The 13,478-nt window shown below is 43.0% G+C and overlaps 2 protein-coding genes across 8 annotated transcripts in view; one reads left to right on the top strand and one right to left on the bottom strand.

The window, feature by feature from the left end:
- Positions 1-13,478, top strand: part of FGR (FGR proto-oncogene, Src family tyrosine kinase) — a 665,433-nt gene that overhangs the window by 181,308 nt on the left and 470,647 nt on the right. The gene's annotated exons all lie outside the window — the stretch shown is intronic.
- The window catches only part of PHACTR4 (phosphatase and actin regulator 4), a 148,520-nt gene that overhangs the window by 83,397 nt on the left and 51,645 nt on the right, over positions 1-13,478 (bottom strand). The window contains exon 1 of one of the 5 annotated variants that reach the window (XM_042440825.1): positions 9,115-9,134. The exons of the other annotated variants lie outside the window; for them this stretch is intronic. The gene's annotated coding sequence lies outside the window, so the exon portion shown is untranslated. Of the gene's footprint in view, positions 1-9,114; positions 9,135-13,478 lie in introns of those variants that run through there. 5 annotated transcript variants of the gene reach the window in all.

The raw sequence follows: 13,478 nt of genomic DNA, 5'->3' as shown, positions 1-13,478 counted from the left end.
AAGTATTTAGAGAAGACGCAGTATCAAGCCTGAGTGGGGTGTACAGGCTCGATAGCGCCCTTGTCCAAGAGCGAGCGCACTTCGTCGAGAAGGGTGTCCGAGGGGACAGTGGTAATGATAGCTCCGGTGGTGGGGAGCTCAGAAAACTCTAGGGCATAACCCCTTCGAACTATGTTGAGAGCCCAAGAGTCTGTCGTAATGGATGCCCAGGTGTTATAAAAGGGCTGTAGGCTATCTGCTGGGGAGATGACAAAGTGCACAGAAAGGCTTCAAAATCTCTTCTTGCCTCTAACATCTTTCTTTTTGTAACTTTGTTGGTAACGGTTCTGGGGCTGCTGGTGACGGTCTTGCTGGGAGGGAGACCTTGGACGCCTGCCCTGGTGAGCTGAGTCCTGGGACTGGAACTGCCATTCGGGATGGTGGAAGCCCTGCTGGCCATGATGGAACCAGCTCCGTTGGCCGCTGTAGCGTTGTTTTGATGGTCTGGAGGTGGAGGCTGACATGCCATATTTCTTGGCAGCTGTCTTCATCCTGTACCTGAAGCTCAGTTGAACAAGCCGGAGTTGTCAAACGGCATGTCCTCTATGGCTGCTTTGGCCTGTGGGGTCAGGTCAGACGAGCATAGCCAGGCATAACGGCGAAGAGCCACCGAGCCAGAGAGGATCTTGGAAGAACAGTCAGTTGAGTGTCTAGCTGAAATTATCTGCTGACCTCCCACCGAGTGGACTTCATTCCGGATGGCCGACATGATCCTCTTCTTATCGTCAGGGAGCTCGCTGATGATCGGGTCCATCTTTTCCATAAGCAGTTGGACATAAGCCCCCATACATGCTGCGTAGTTGGCAATTTTTATGTTCAGTGCAGCAGAGGCATAAAACTTTTTCGCTAAGCCGTCAATTTTCCTACTCTCCTTATCGATGGGGGACGAGGAGGGACAAGCGGCAAAAGAGGTTTGAGAGCCTTCAACGATGGCCGAATTGGGCTTGGGATGGTTGAAGAGCCAAGACGGCCCTGAAGGGGTGACCCTGTGCAGGTTCTCTATCTTACTTGAAGTAGAGGAGATGGATGCCAGTGTATCCCATGACCTTTTAGCAATCTTTTCTAGGGATGGTAAAAAGGCCAGGGACGGTGGGGTGGGAGCACAGCCGTGAATCCGACGTTCCACCGGATCGAGGGCATCATCTTCTGGATGGACGACCTCCAGCTTGAGGGCGTCGGCCATCCTGATCACCTTGTTAGAAAAGGACCGGACGTCATCAGTTGTAGACGGAGCATCCGGTTCCCCAAAGGCTAGGGATTGTTCTGCGTACATCTGTATAGATGGAGAAGCCGAACGAGAACGTGAGACAGAGGGGGACCTACTGTCCCTGCGGCTTAAGGGCGACGGATCCCTGGTAGGGGAGCGATGTTTAGTCGGGTCCCTTGTCATGTCTCAGTGTTGTGGAGAGTGAGGCCTCACTCTAGTAGGACCCGGAACGTTGCGACGGAGGTGGTCCGCGTCGACCGGTAATAGGTATTGACCTGTGTGGTAGTCGTAAATCAGGTCCGGATAAGTGTCGAATAATGCTTTATCCGGCTGGTAGTCATCCATCGGGGAGCAGCCACGACGGTCCCTCTCCAGGGCTTCATCAGCTTCCGTTCCCAAAGTGGCTCTATCCCTTGCTAGAGGCGAGGATCTGTCCCATCTAGAACGGGATGGTGAGGTCCTGTCCCGCCTGAAACGGGATGGTGATCGGGAGGGTTGCCTCTGTCTCTGTGGTGACAGTTGGACGTCCAAGTCTGGAATCTCTCCCTTGGACTCAGACGAGTCGCCCAGGTTGACTATCTCTGAGTCCTTGTCATGGACAGAGAGATGGGATGAGATCAGGATTCTTGGCTCCTTTGGTGGTGCCGAACCAGAGACAAGCTCCGGGATTGGAGTCGCCACAGGCCGCGAATCCGGTGGGGGCACCGACACGGTACTCGGAGGGCCCTTGCACCTGGTTTTAGGAGGCGGAGATGCTGACCTAGCCTTCCTAGGCTCACGGCCATCTTTGGACGCTTTGGAGGACTTTTGTTTATCCCCATGAGCCCTCTTTGAAGCCTTGTCCGGCTTTGCTTTCGGTGCGTCCAAAGTCTCTGGCTGGGCTTCGGGCAACGCGGGGCGAAAGACTTTATCGTATAGAGACGCTTTGAGTTTTTGGTCTCTATTTTTTAGGGCTTGGGCCGTCATAGCCTTGCAGTGTCTGCAGGTTCCGGGGATATGGCCCTCTCCCAGGCAAAGGACACACTTATCATGTCCATCTGACATGGGTATCTTAACCCCGCAATTAGCGCATTGCTTAAAAGAAGCCATGGGGCTGGAGAAAAATATTACCAATCCGGGTCAAGCCGTGGAAAGAGCTGGACAAAGCTGAAATCGCAATCGAAGAGAGTGGTCAAGTCTGGTCCGTGGTCAAATGTCCGTTAAGGGAATTGGTCAGAGATTCTGTACTGAACAAACAGAGCGAAGTTCCTCGAGCTGCTAACGTGGCGGAATGAAGGAACTGAAGAGGAGCAAGCCACCAGGGGCCTTATATACGGGATGGGCGGGGCTACTGCCAAAAAGTTGCAAAGAGGCTGCAGAAAGTTACATGACTTTCTGCCCAGAGATTCTGGAAGTTTCCGAGTTTGCTGCGCATGCGCAGAAATAACCCATTTGTGTGATTCGCAGAGACCACGAAGAAGAAATGTAAGGTACTGCACTTAGGGCGGAAAAATGAAATGCTCAGATATAGGATGGGGGACACTTGGCTGAATGAAACTACGTGTGAAAGGGATCTAGGAGTCCAAGTAAACCATAAGTTGAACATGAGTCAACAGTGCGATGCAGCAGCTAACAAGGCCAATGTGATTTTAGGCTGCATCAATAGAAGTATAGTGACTAGATCAAGGGAAGTAGTAGTGCCACTCTATTCTGCTTTGGTCAGGCCCCACTTGGAATACTGTGTCCAGTTCTGGGCACCACAATTCAAAAAGGATGTTGACAAGTTGGAACATGCCCAGAGGAGGGCAACCAAAGTGGTTAAGGATCTGGAAACCATCAAGCCCTATGAGGAACGACTTAGGGAGCTGGGGATGTTTAGCCTGGAGAAGAGAAGGTTAAGAGGTGATATGATAGCCCTGTTTAAATATTTGAAGGGATGTCATATTGAGGAGGGGGCAAGCTTGATTTCTGCTGCTCCAGAGAACAGGACCTGGAACAGAGGATGCAAGCTACAGGAAAAGAGATTCCACCTCAACATTGGGAGGAACTTCCTGACAGTAAGGGCTGTTCGACAGTGGAACAAACTCCCTCAGAGTGTGGTGGAGTCTCCTTCCTTAGAGGACTTCAAACAGAGTCTGGATGGCCATCTGTCGGGGATGCTTTGATTTGGATTTCCTGCATGGCAGGGGGTTGGACTGGATGGCCCTTGCAATCTCTTCCAACTCTACGATTCTATGATTTCCCCCTGAGTGGATGGTCAGTTGTTTCTGATCAATATTTTCTTTCTTCTTCGTTGTGCAGATAGGAGTAGGAGTAAGCTTGCCTATGACTTCCTCATTAGGTGCTTTTGTAGTATTCTTTCCACACTTAGTGCAAAGACTCTGTGTCTTAATATCGGAATCCTTTCTTTGATTTCTAATTAACTTTGTAAGTTCCTCCTTTAGGGAGTCCACCTTATTTTTGATTGTAGCCATCTGTTCAAAGATGGAAATAACAGTTTGTGCTGTCAACAAGCTTTATTTCAATAAAAGGTCAGTTGTTTTATTGTTCTCTAGGTTTCCTAGGTCTTCTAAGTTTATCAAGCTTGTATTCATATTTTCATTTCTATTTTGCAAAAGTTGTGCAGCAGCTGAGCATAAAACAACAGTTTGATCATTTGGAGAGGACGAGGATAAATTTATAAAATGTTGACTTTCAATTTCTGTTTGCAATTCTTGCTCAAACAAACCTTGTCCAGCAGAAATATTGGAAGGAGATATACTACTTACAGGAGGAGATTGTTTGGATATTGAGAAATTATCAACTTTCAGTTGCTTCTTAGGTTTAGATGTAGTTTGTACTGCAGAGGGAGTATGTTGCCTTTTTTCCCTTTTCTTCATAATTGTCAGCAATGTTCTATAGTTTATCTCTACTCCTTAAAAGCAGTGAAGATAAAAACAGTGGCGATAAAAGCAGTCTGGATATTCCCAAGAGAATCTAAACATCATTCAATGGCAAAAAACAGCTTGCTTGGTAGTAGCATGCCACAGGTTCCCAAAAGGCTACACTGCCACCGGTGCAAGAGGGTTAATGTCCTTTGCTGCCTCCTCCTCAGCTTTTGAAGGATCTGGAGTGGTGGTAGGCATGGCAGAGCAGCCCCTTTTCTCCTCATAGGATCATGAGTGGAAAAAATTGGGTTCAAAGCTAAGCTATAGGTTTACAGGGTGGCCTAAGTTCTAATTGGTAATAGGAATAATAACTATCATCACAAAAAAGGTGCTGTAAATATCAACGAGATAAGAATCATGTTGCTATTTATCTGATACCCCAGGAAAAGGATGAGCTGCACCCTCAATTCATTGAAGCAAAATTACTTAATTGTAAATGAAACTTTCTTTGCACATACTGGAGAGTAAAAACCAAGCACTAGGTTTCCATATTTGGCACAGGACTGCTGCTCAACACTGAGCCAAGGGCTACACACATTACAAACCAAGTTTGGGCCTCATATAGCTGAATTACCATATGTACATTATGATGGCACCCCAGAGCCAGCAACAACTTCTATAGCGTGAGTGGATATTATGGGAAAATGCCACTGATGTTTCTGTTACTTTCTATAACAGGGGTAGGCAACCCTTTTGAGCCGGGGGCTGGGTTGCTGTCCCTCAGACAACTGGGGGGGCCGAAGCCAAAAAATAAATAATTAAAAAATTTAAAAAAAATTTAAATAAATAAATAAACCGGGACAAATGTAGGACAAAATTTTCAAATGGTGGACACTTTTTTTAAAAAAGTGGAGGACACGCGAAAAAATTTGCTGATTTTTTAAAAAATGTTGATATAAATGCATATTTCTGAGGCTTCTATAGACAATTGCCCCTGCGCGCGAGAGGATAAAGACCCCGGCGGCAATCGGCGGCAGGACCGGGCTGGGGCCGGTCCCAAGGCCTCACCGGGCCGCATCCGGCCCGCGGGTCGCAAGTTGCCTACCCCTGTTCTATAATATGGACTCTGACATTTCATTCTCTACTGTTGCAACACGTAATCTTCAGTGACTCAGACATTCACAGTTCATATATTAATCACTATAGAGTTCATTCAGAGAATGGGAGATGGCCCAATCCAAACAAGGCTAAAGTGCCAATAAGAACAACGATGGAGCAAGACCATTACAACCATTTGGCTACAAGGAATCCAAGATTAGATAAAGAGAGATCCAAAATGGAAAGAATTTTTTAAAGGAGAGATGAATGCATTAATAGTGGATTTATAAACATTCCTAGAGAGAGCTCAATCAGGGAGAGGTAGAAGCAATAAGCATTCAGAACAAATTCTTAAATAGTTTTGTTCTGTTTCATCAAGATCACTTCCCCTGCCCTCCCTTGGAAGTGCACACTTTGAAGGATTTTAATCTGGTTAAATTGCTGGTCCCTGCCAAATTTTCATATTTTGTTCATGGATGATGCTTCTCAACATATTTTAACAAATATGAATGCACACACCTGAAAGATGCAAAGAAACCTACCCCATCCTGATAACTACCTAAGGACCATGAAACTATATTTTACAGGTGGAAGGGAGTCAACATTGGTAGACTGACTAAAGAACCAAAATTAGCTTCAGGTTTTAGCAAAACTAAGGGTACATGAATAACATACTGTATAAAGACACAATAAAGTTTTATTCTGTCTGTATTATGTACAATAAAGTCATTAGGAGGTTGGTGGGCTGTTCTTCATTGGAGATTTCTTTGCAGAGGTTGGATGACTGTGTCTCAGAAACATTTTGGAGTCCTGCACTGGTAGGAATGAACCTTGTGTAGGCTGACTCTTGCCTGTTGTTGTGTGCCTTCACGTCATTTCCAAGTTATGGTAATCCTAATGTGAACCTATCACATGTTTTTCCCCCACAAGATTTATTCAAAGTGGATTTGTCTTTGCCTTCCACTGAGGCTGAAAGAGTGTGACTTGCCCAGTGGGTTTCCATGACCAAGCAGGGATTTGAAACCTGGTCTCCACAGTCATAGTCTTTTTTTAAATAAATATTTTTATTGATTATTTACATAATAATACACATACAATATCATACATATTGTATTACAATAAATTTCTTTCCATAGTCATAGTCTAATGCTCAGACCACTACATCATGCTGATTATCCTGACCCTTAGGATGTCTTTTAATTTTATGACTCAGATCTGAACAAACAATGTCCCAGAGTCCTAAAATATCAAAAATAACTAGCTCCAGCACATATGTATAAAGAAACATTAAAGAAGACAGAATGTGAGTCACAATGTTACAACACAGTGGTACTCAAAGGCTGCTCCTTAGACCAGTGCTAGTCACTGATGAATTTCCAGGAAAGAAAAAAACAACTGTAGGCAATGGAGGAAAATGATGCTGGTTCCTGGTGGGAAATTTCTAGACTCCAGATCAGACAGCCTGAGAAACACTACTGTAGCAGTCCTTTGATCTTCACATTTTCCTCTAGCACACAAGTAAAATGGCTGCTGCAAGCTTCCCTGCCCGTTCTCCTGCATTAGCAGGTAAGTCCACCTTTGGCTCAAAAAACAAGGTGAAGATATAGCCAGTCACCAAGATGGTGGACACATAATCCATGAGCTACATAAAACCTCTTTAAGCGATCCAAGTGTACCCCCCCCAAATTAAGGATCTTGAGTTATCAGATGCTTAAGGAGATCTGCAGATTCATCATCAAATGAAAATTTGTGTACTTATTTCTCTCCTGAAGAGCCACAGATTTAGTGTAGAAGATCCTTCCCCAAACTTAACTGTCCCATTTGAATCTGACAAGGCAAATAAAGGAAGGAGGTAAGGAGCAAGATCAATATGAGACCTATCCATCTCTGAACTGACTGAAAAATGTAGAGCCAAGTTATTGTATTAAATTATCTCCAGACTGGTCACTGGCTTAGTTGATTTGAAACGTACAGCTTTAACAACATGATTATATCAGTACAAACTCAAAATGGAGCTGCTAGTCTCTAAGCCATCAGCTCCCAGTACCTGGAAGCTTTTTAGGAAAAAAGAAGTCATTGTAACGAAAGAACTATATCAGTCCCTAGTGCACTATGGAAGAAAATTGCTGTTCCACATTAGATAGCACTGGATTAGGTGACACAGAAGATACAATAAATGATGCGCTACAAGAAAAAACTGTGCATTTCTCCGAAGAGAAAGAAAGTGAGCTTGTGTTTTGGGAGTCAGGACTGGTTGTTTGGAGGCCTGTATGGGTAATATTGAGGTTTTTTTTATTGTGTGTTCTCCCTAAGTACAGGGCACCTGAGGGGACAGAACTTCTCCTGAGTCTCTGACTTGGTTGGTGGTGGAAGTCACTAGCTTCCTTGAGTCCTTCACAAGGAGAAAAGTGGGCTATAAATTAATCAAACAAGCATATAACTCCTGCCTTGGAGTTTGGGAAACAGGAAAAGAAAAACACATTTTTGGTGAATGTTTTGTGGGGCATGTTGTAGGGGACTTTGAGGGGAAGGTTTAAGATAATTGTCCTGTTGCCTTTACGGGATGATTGACAGTTCCCAAACACAGGAAGCAGAGGCTTGGAAGAATGTGAAAAACAGAAGCATCAAGAACTATGTTACAAGTTTGGAACTACATAATCAGTTCCAAACTCTAGAACTTAATCAGTGATTATGAGTCACAGGGCCAACAGTCAGAAGGCATGGAGGTGACCTTGTGTGGGTTCTATGGATATAAGGGCTTCTGACAATTTGAAGAGTAAGCAGGGATGTGTGGAGGTAGGAGTAACAGAAGTAGTCATGTGGCAGCCTGTTAAAATGTCTTGGGAAGTGTGCTGACTCCTAGGATCAAGGGTCCATGATGTACAGAGAAACTGGCAAAACTCATTATAACTTCTTCTTTCTTATCCATGTTGGAACAAATGATACTGCAAGACAGAACCTTCAAGATATTGCAAAGGGCTATAAGGCTCCAGGGGGGAAGGTAAAAGGCTTGGGACACAAGTTATTTTATCACTTCATCCTGTTGAAGGACTTGGCCCAGGAAGAGCTAAAAGAATACTAGAAGTGAACCACTGGCTCCGCAGAGGGGAAAGATTTGGTTTCTTGGACCACGGTCTGTGTTTTCATGATGAAGGGCTTTTTGCAAGAGTTGGGTTGTACCTCATAGCAGCTGGTAAGAATGCGTTTGCTAGGAGTCTCACAAACTTGATCAGAAAGGCTTTAAATTTGATCAGACAGAGGACACAAAGTACTGAGGACAACAGCCGCAATGATACAGAAAGAATTGGGCCATTAGTACAACAGTGGAAAGAAAATAAACAAGGAATCTCTACACTAATGCACAGAGCATGAGAAATAAACAAGATGAACTTGAACTTTAGAGTTTTCAGAGATCATTGAAAAGTAGTGGGCTGAGTCTCATGGTTTGGAGCCCCATTACCTTTTTTAAAATTCCAGGAAGGGACAGAAGTTATATCATCAACATAACCCATTCTTTTATCACTAATAATCATGGGGAAAATATCATTACCCAAAGTGCTGTGCTGAAAACCTTCCTTCCCAAACATAATAGCAATATGATATTCCTACTCAGTAGGAATATCATCTTTTAACAGGACCGGGGCAGTGTTGTCACATAATTCTTCAAAACGCTTGCCATTACTGTCACTGATATACCTATCCCAAAGAGGATTACGACAACTGAAGTCTCCACAAGTAATTTAAAAAGCCATAATTCCCCCAACAACTTAAACTGTCATCATCGAAGAGGGGGAAGATACTGTGCACATAAACAATCTTTAAAATAACAATAGAATGTTCCAAAGGAGTATCAACAGTGAAATACTAGAAAGCAGTCCCCTGTATATCTAATTCTATACACACTAAAGAAAAATCAGAACACACCCTCTTACTCCAAAGGTTTGATCCCTATGACGAGTAACATAGCCAGGAGTCTCTGAAGTCCAACGGTTCTACTAACTAGGTCTCCCAGATACAAATCATATGAGGAAATACCTGCAAAGAAGACAACAGGTGATTCAATTCCTGGCGATGTGCTACTGAACCATGAATGTTCCAAGTCCAGATAATAAGGACAGAGTAATTAAACATCAAGGCTTTCCAACACATCCCAAACCATTCTACAAATTCCATTCCCCATCACTATTTTTTCTAGCTGCTTTTAAAATAATCATTAATTTCTCCCCACCCCTAAGGTTTGGCTGTACAGTTTATAACCTCAACCACAGAAATGACAAAATTATTATTTTCAACAAAAAAGAACCATTCCTCGGTGATGTCACTTGAGCAGCTTTGGAAGGAGTCACTGAGCAAGGAAGTCACTGAGAAGTCTTATTTTGTTGCTTGTATTTCCGATCCGCTGCTGCATAAGAAATCCACAATATTTGCAAGGTTGGAATTGCCCTTCAGATAGACTGCTGTCAGATGTCCAAAGGCATCAAAATCAATGTAGGGGTGAGATGGGGACTAGAATATAAGGTCTAACTCTAAAATTCTAAATTCTGGAATGACCTCACTACTGCATCTCTCTTTGACCATGGTAAAAACCCTGGCGTACCTGTGACCTCAGAGAAATTCACTTTAACACACACACACACACACACACACAAAATATCACAATGTTATATATTCTCCATCATGGATCAAAGGGCGGGGTTCATCCATATTAATAAATATGATGATAGAAATAGATCTTAAGCAAGAAACCTTTATTTATCCATTGCCAATTGAGCTGTTTGCCAACTTAACCAAGGCAAATGAATGGATTGCAGGCCTGTTACAAATGACAATCAACACACCTGATTATTTTATATACAGATGACATTTTATTATACAGTTGTCCCTCCATATTTGCTAGGGTTAGGGGAACAAGACCCCCATGAATATGGAAAAACCGCAAATAACAAAAAAACTGTTTTTACCTGAGAGGACACCTCTCTAGGAATCTCTAGGTCCTCCAGTGCTACTCTGTGGTCAATGTCCAACATACACTGACCATAGAATGGCACTGGAGTAGCTACAAATGATATTTCAGTGCAACTTTTACTTAAAGTTGACCACAGAGTTGCACTGGAAGACCTAGACAGTCCTAGAGAGAACATATTAATGAAATTCCTGAATAATCAAATCCACAAATATCAAAGCCGCAAATATGGAGGGATGACTGTATTTAAAAATCCCAAGCCCTTTCTTCCAGAGTTAAAAAGATGTACCATAGATCTATTTGACCAATATGCTGGATAAAAAGTTAATTTCAGAAAGCCAAATATGATGAGGGTGAATATCCTACTATCAAAACAAGGGGGGAGGGGTTTTCACTCAGCTTTCACATATTTGGGGATCATCATCACCAAGGATATTTGCCAAACAATTAACAGACATTAGAAACCAGTAACTATGCGGATGACTACTAAAGGTAAGTCCAGTCCTTTATGAAGTTACATCTGTTAGGGGGAATTGCACTGCCCCAGGATTATTACAGTATTTCTTTATTCAAATTTTGTAAAGTTAGCAATCACTCTCAGCAAATGGAGGTTTTGCTATCAAATTATACTGTATTTCTTTGCTTTCCAACTAAACCATATAAATCAAAAATTATTCTTCCACCAAATGGATGTTTCTGATATGAAAAACCAATCAAAATCTAAGGCAGGGTTTCATCTTTCAAATATTAAGAACAAAATTAAGCATATATAAATCTTTGCCTATGTGATACACTACTGATATGGCAACAATAGGCAAACATACTGATCTCAAAGCCCTCTTCAGTTATGAGCCATCCTCACTAACCCAACCATTTTTTTTTGCAGAAGACAAAATGGAGAAAAACAGATGGGCAGATAAAGGTTTTTAGAGACTAAGAGGTTTGTTTAAGCGTGGAAAACCGAAAACAATAAACAAATTAAAAGAACAGCTTGAAACAGTTACATCTGATTGGCTCCAGATCTAGCAAATATTTTCACTTGTCAGACAACTGAACTTGAAAAGGAAATCCCTCTGTTCTCTTACTCCTTTTGGAACACAATACGTGAACTTAACCTTGTTGTGGCTGTGTGCTTTCTAGTTGTTTCCAACTTATGGCAATCCTAAAGTGAGGTTTTTTTTTTTGCAAGTTTCTTCATAGGGGGTTTGCCATTGAAATCCTCTGAGGCTGAGAGATTGTGACATGCCCAAGGTCACCCAGTGGGTTTCCATGGCAGTGAGGATTCGAACCCTGATCTCCATAGTTGTATTCCATTGCTCAAACCACTACGCTATGTTGGTTTACGAATTTAAGTTTATCCCCAGCCCGAAGAATGGGCAGCTCCAATCCAAAAATGATACAAACTGTGTATGGGAAAGTGAAGACTATCAAGCAGTAGTAGAAAGCTAACCTCCAAATAAGAGGTTTTGAGACTGAATGGACTCATATCTGGTCCTTCCCATAAATCTAAACAAGCCCTTAGCAGAGAAAATTTACTCAAATGAGTAGATAGATGAGAGGATGCAATAACAAAGACACTTACATACACATGTGGCTAGAATGCCCAGAGGTACACAAATCCTGGTTGCAAGTCCTGGAGCAAAACTCAAAATTAGAAACCAACAGTTAAGTTTTTATTCAACATGATTACTGCTGTCAGCTTACACATTTATAGCATAAAGATATAAACTAATTCTTGCTATCTGTTGCAGAGAAGCTAAGGAGTAAGTCTCCAGACTGTGAGGTTGAGAGTGTTGATGGCAAGCTGCTTGTCACAGTAAAAGGTGAGAAGATTTGACCTGTGTGGAAGTTGAATGTAGACCCCGAGAGACAGATGGAGAAGGGCAAACCATAACCGTCGGGGCTACCACAGCATGATCAGAATTCAAATGGCCTAGTCTTAACAAAGTTTGGCAATCAACCTCATGAAAAAATGGAAGGGGGTAAACTAGGTAAACAGGTCAATGACACCCCAATGAAATAGGAATAATAATAATAATAATAATAATAATAATAACGATGATGATGATATGATTTATTTATATGTCGCCCAATCACTGGGAATCCGAGCGGTTTACAACAGAGGGGATAATAGACGGTTCCCTGCCCTCAGGCTTACAATCTAAAAAGACATGACACAAAAGGAGAAGGGAATGGTGAGGAGGGGAGAGGATCAGGTCCAGCATTCTTCTCTCCCTCTGAGGCCTGGACCAAGGCAGATGGACCGGAGGGAGGGCTCTTCTTCTTCAGGCTAGCTCTGATGGAGCTGGGCCAGCCTATTCTCTCCCTCACAGGCTGAAGGATGACAGTTATGGAGGGAGGGCTCTTCTTCTTCTTTAGGCTAGCCCTGATGGAGCTGGGCCAGCCTATTCTCTCCCTCACAGGCCCATAGAATCATAGAGTTGGAAGAGACCGCAAGGGCCATCCAGTCCAGCTCCCTGCCATGCAAGAACTCTCAATCAAAGCATCCCTGACAGATGGCCATCCAGTCTCTGTTTAAAGACCTCTAAGAAGGGAGACTCCACTACACTCCGAGGAAGGAGTGTGTTCCACTGTCAAACAGCCCTTACTGTCAAGATGTTCTTCCTAATGTTGAGGTGGAATCTCTTTTCCTGTAGCTTGCATTCATTGTGTTCTCTGGAGCAGCAGAAAAGAAGCTTGCTCCCTCCTCAATATGACATCCCTTCAAATATTTAAACAGGGCTGTCATATCATCTCTTAACCTTCTCTTCTCCAGGCTAAACATCCCCAGCTCCCTAAGTCATTCCTCATACGACATGGTTTCCTGACCCTTCACCATTTTAGTCACCCTCCTTTGGACACACTCCAGTTTCTCTACATCTTTTCTGAATTGGGAAGGCATCTCCATGCAATCTCCACCAACAAGTCCGGGAGCTATACTCTCTACAGTGTTCGCATCTGACGCAAAGAGGACCACACATTTTTTCAGGGATTCATAGTTCTGGAATACTTGTAGAAATATCCAATGTCACTGTCTTTAACAAAGCTCAGACAGCTTTTCTTTGCCAGTATTAGGAACTGACAGTCACACAGAGATAGACTGCATATACTCAAGACATGTTGTGTCAGCCAGCAAGTATTCAAAATGGTTAGCCTAATTCTCACACAGCACCAATTTTTTAAAAAAGTAAAATCCAGCAGAACTGCTACATTTAAAGTTGGTCATAAATCTAATCACACAAGGTGTAGCTTTGCATATCCTTAGTGCACAATTAAAATGAATTGCAAATTGGCTGATAATTTTGTTTCTAATTCCTGCCCCATC

Source organism: Sceloporus undulatus, chromosome 9 (assembly GCF_019175285.1).
Source record: "Sceloporus undulatus isolate JIND9_A2432 ecotype Alabama chromosome 9, SceUnd_v1.1, whole genome shotgun sequence".
In the NCBI taxonomy this organism is placed as follows: Eukaryota; Metazoa; Chordata; class Lepidosauria; order Squamata; family Phrynosomatidae; genus Sceloporus; species Sceloporus undulatus.
The sequence above is the reverse complement of the archived record's forward strand: the minus strand, read 5'-3'. Positions and strand labels throughout refer to the sequence as shown.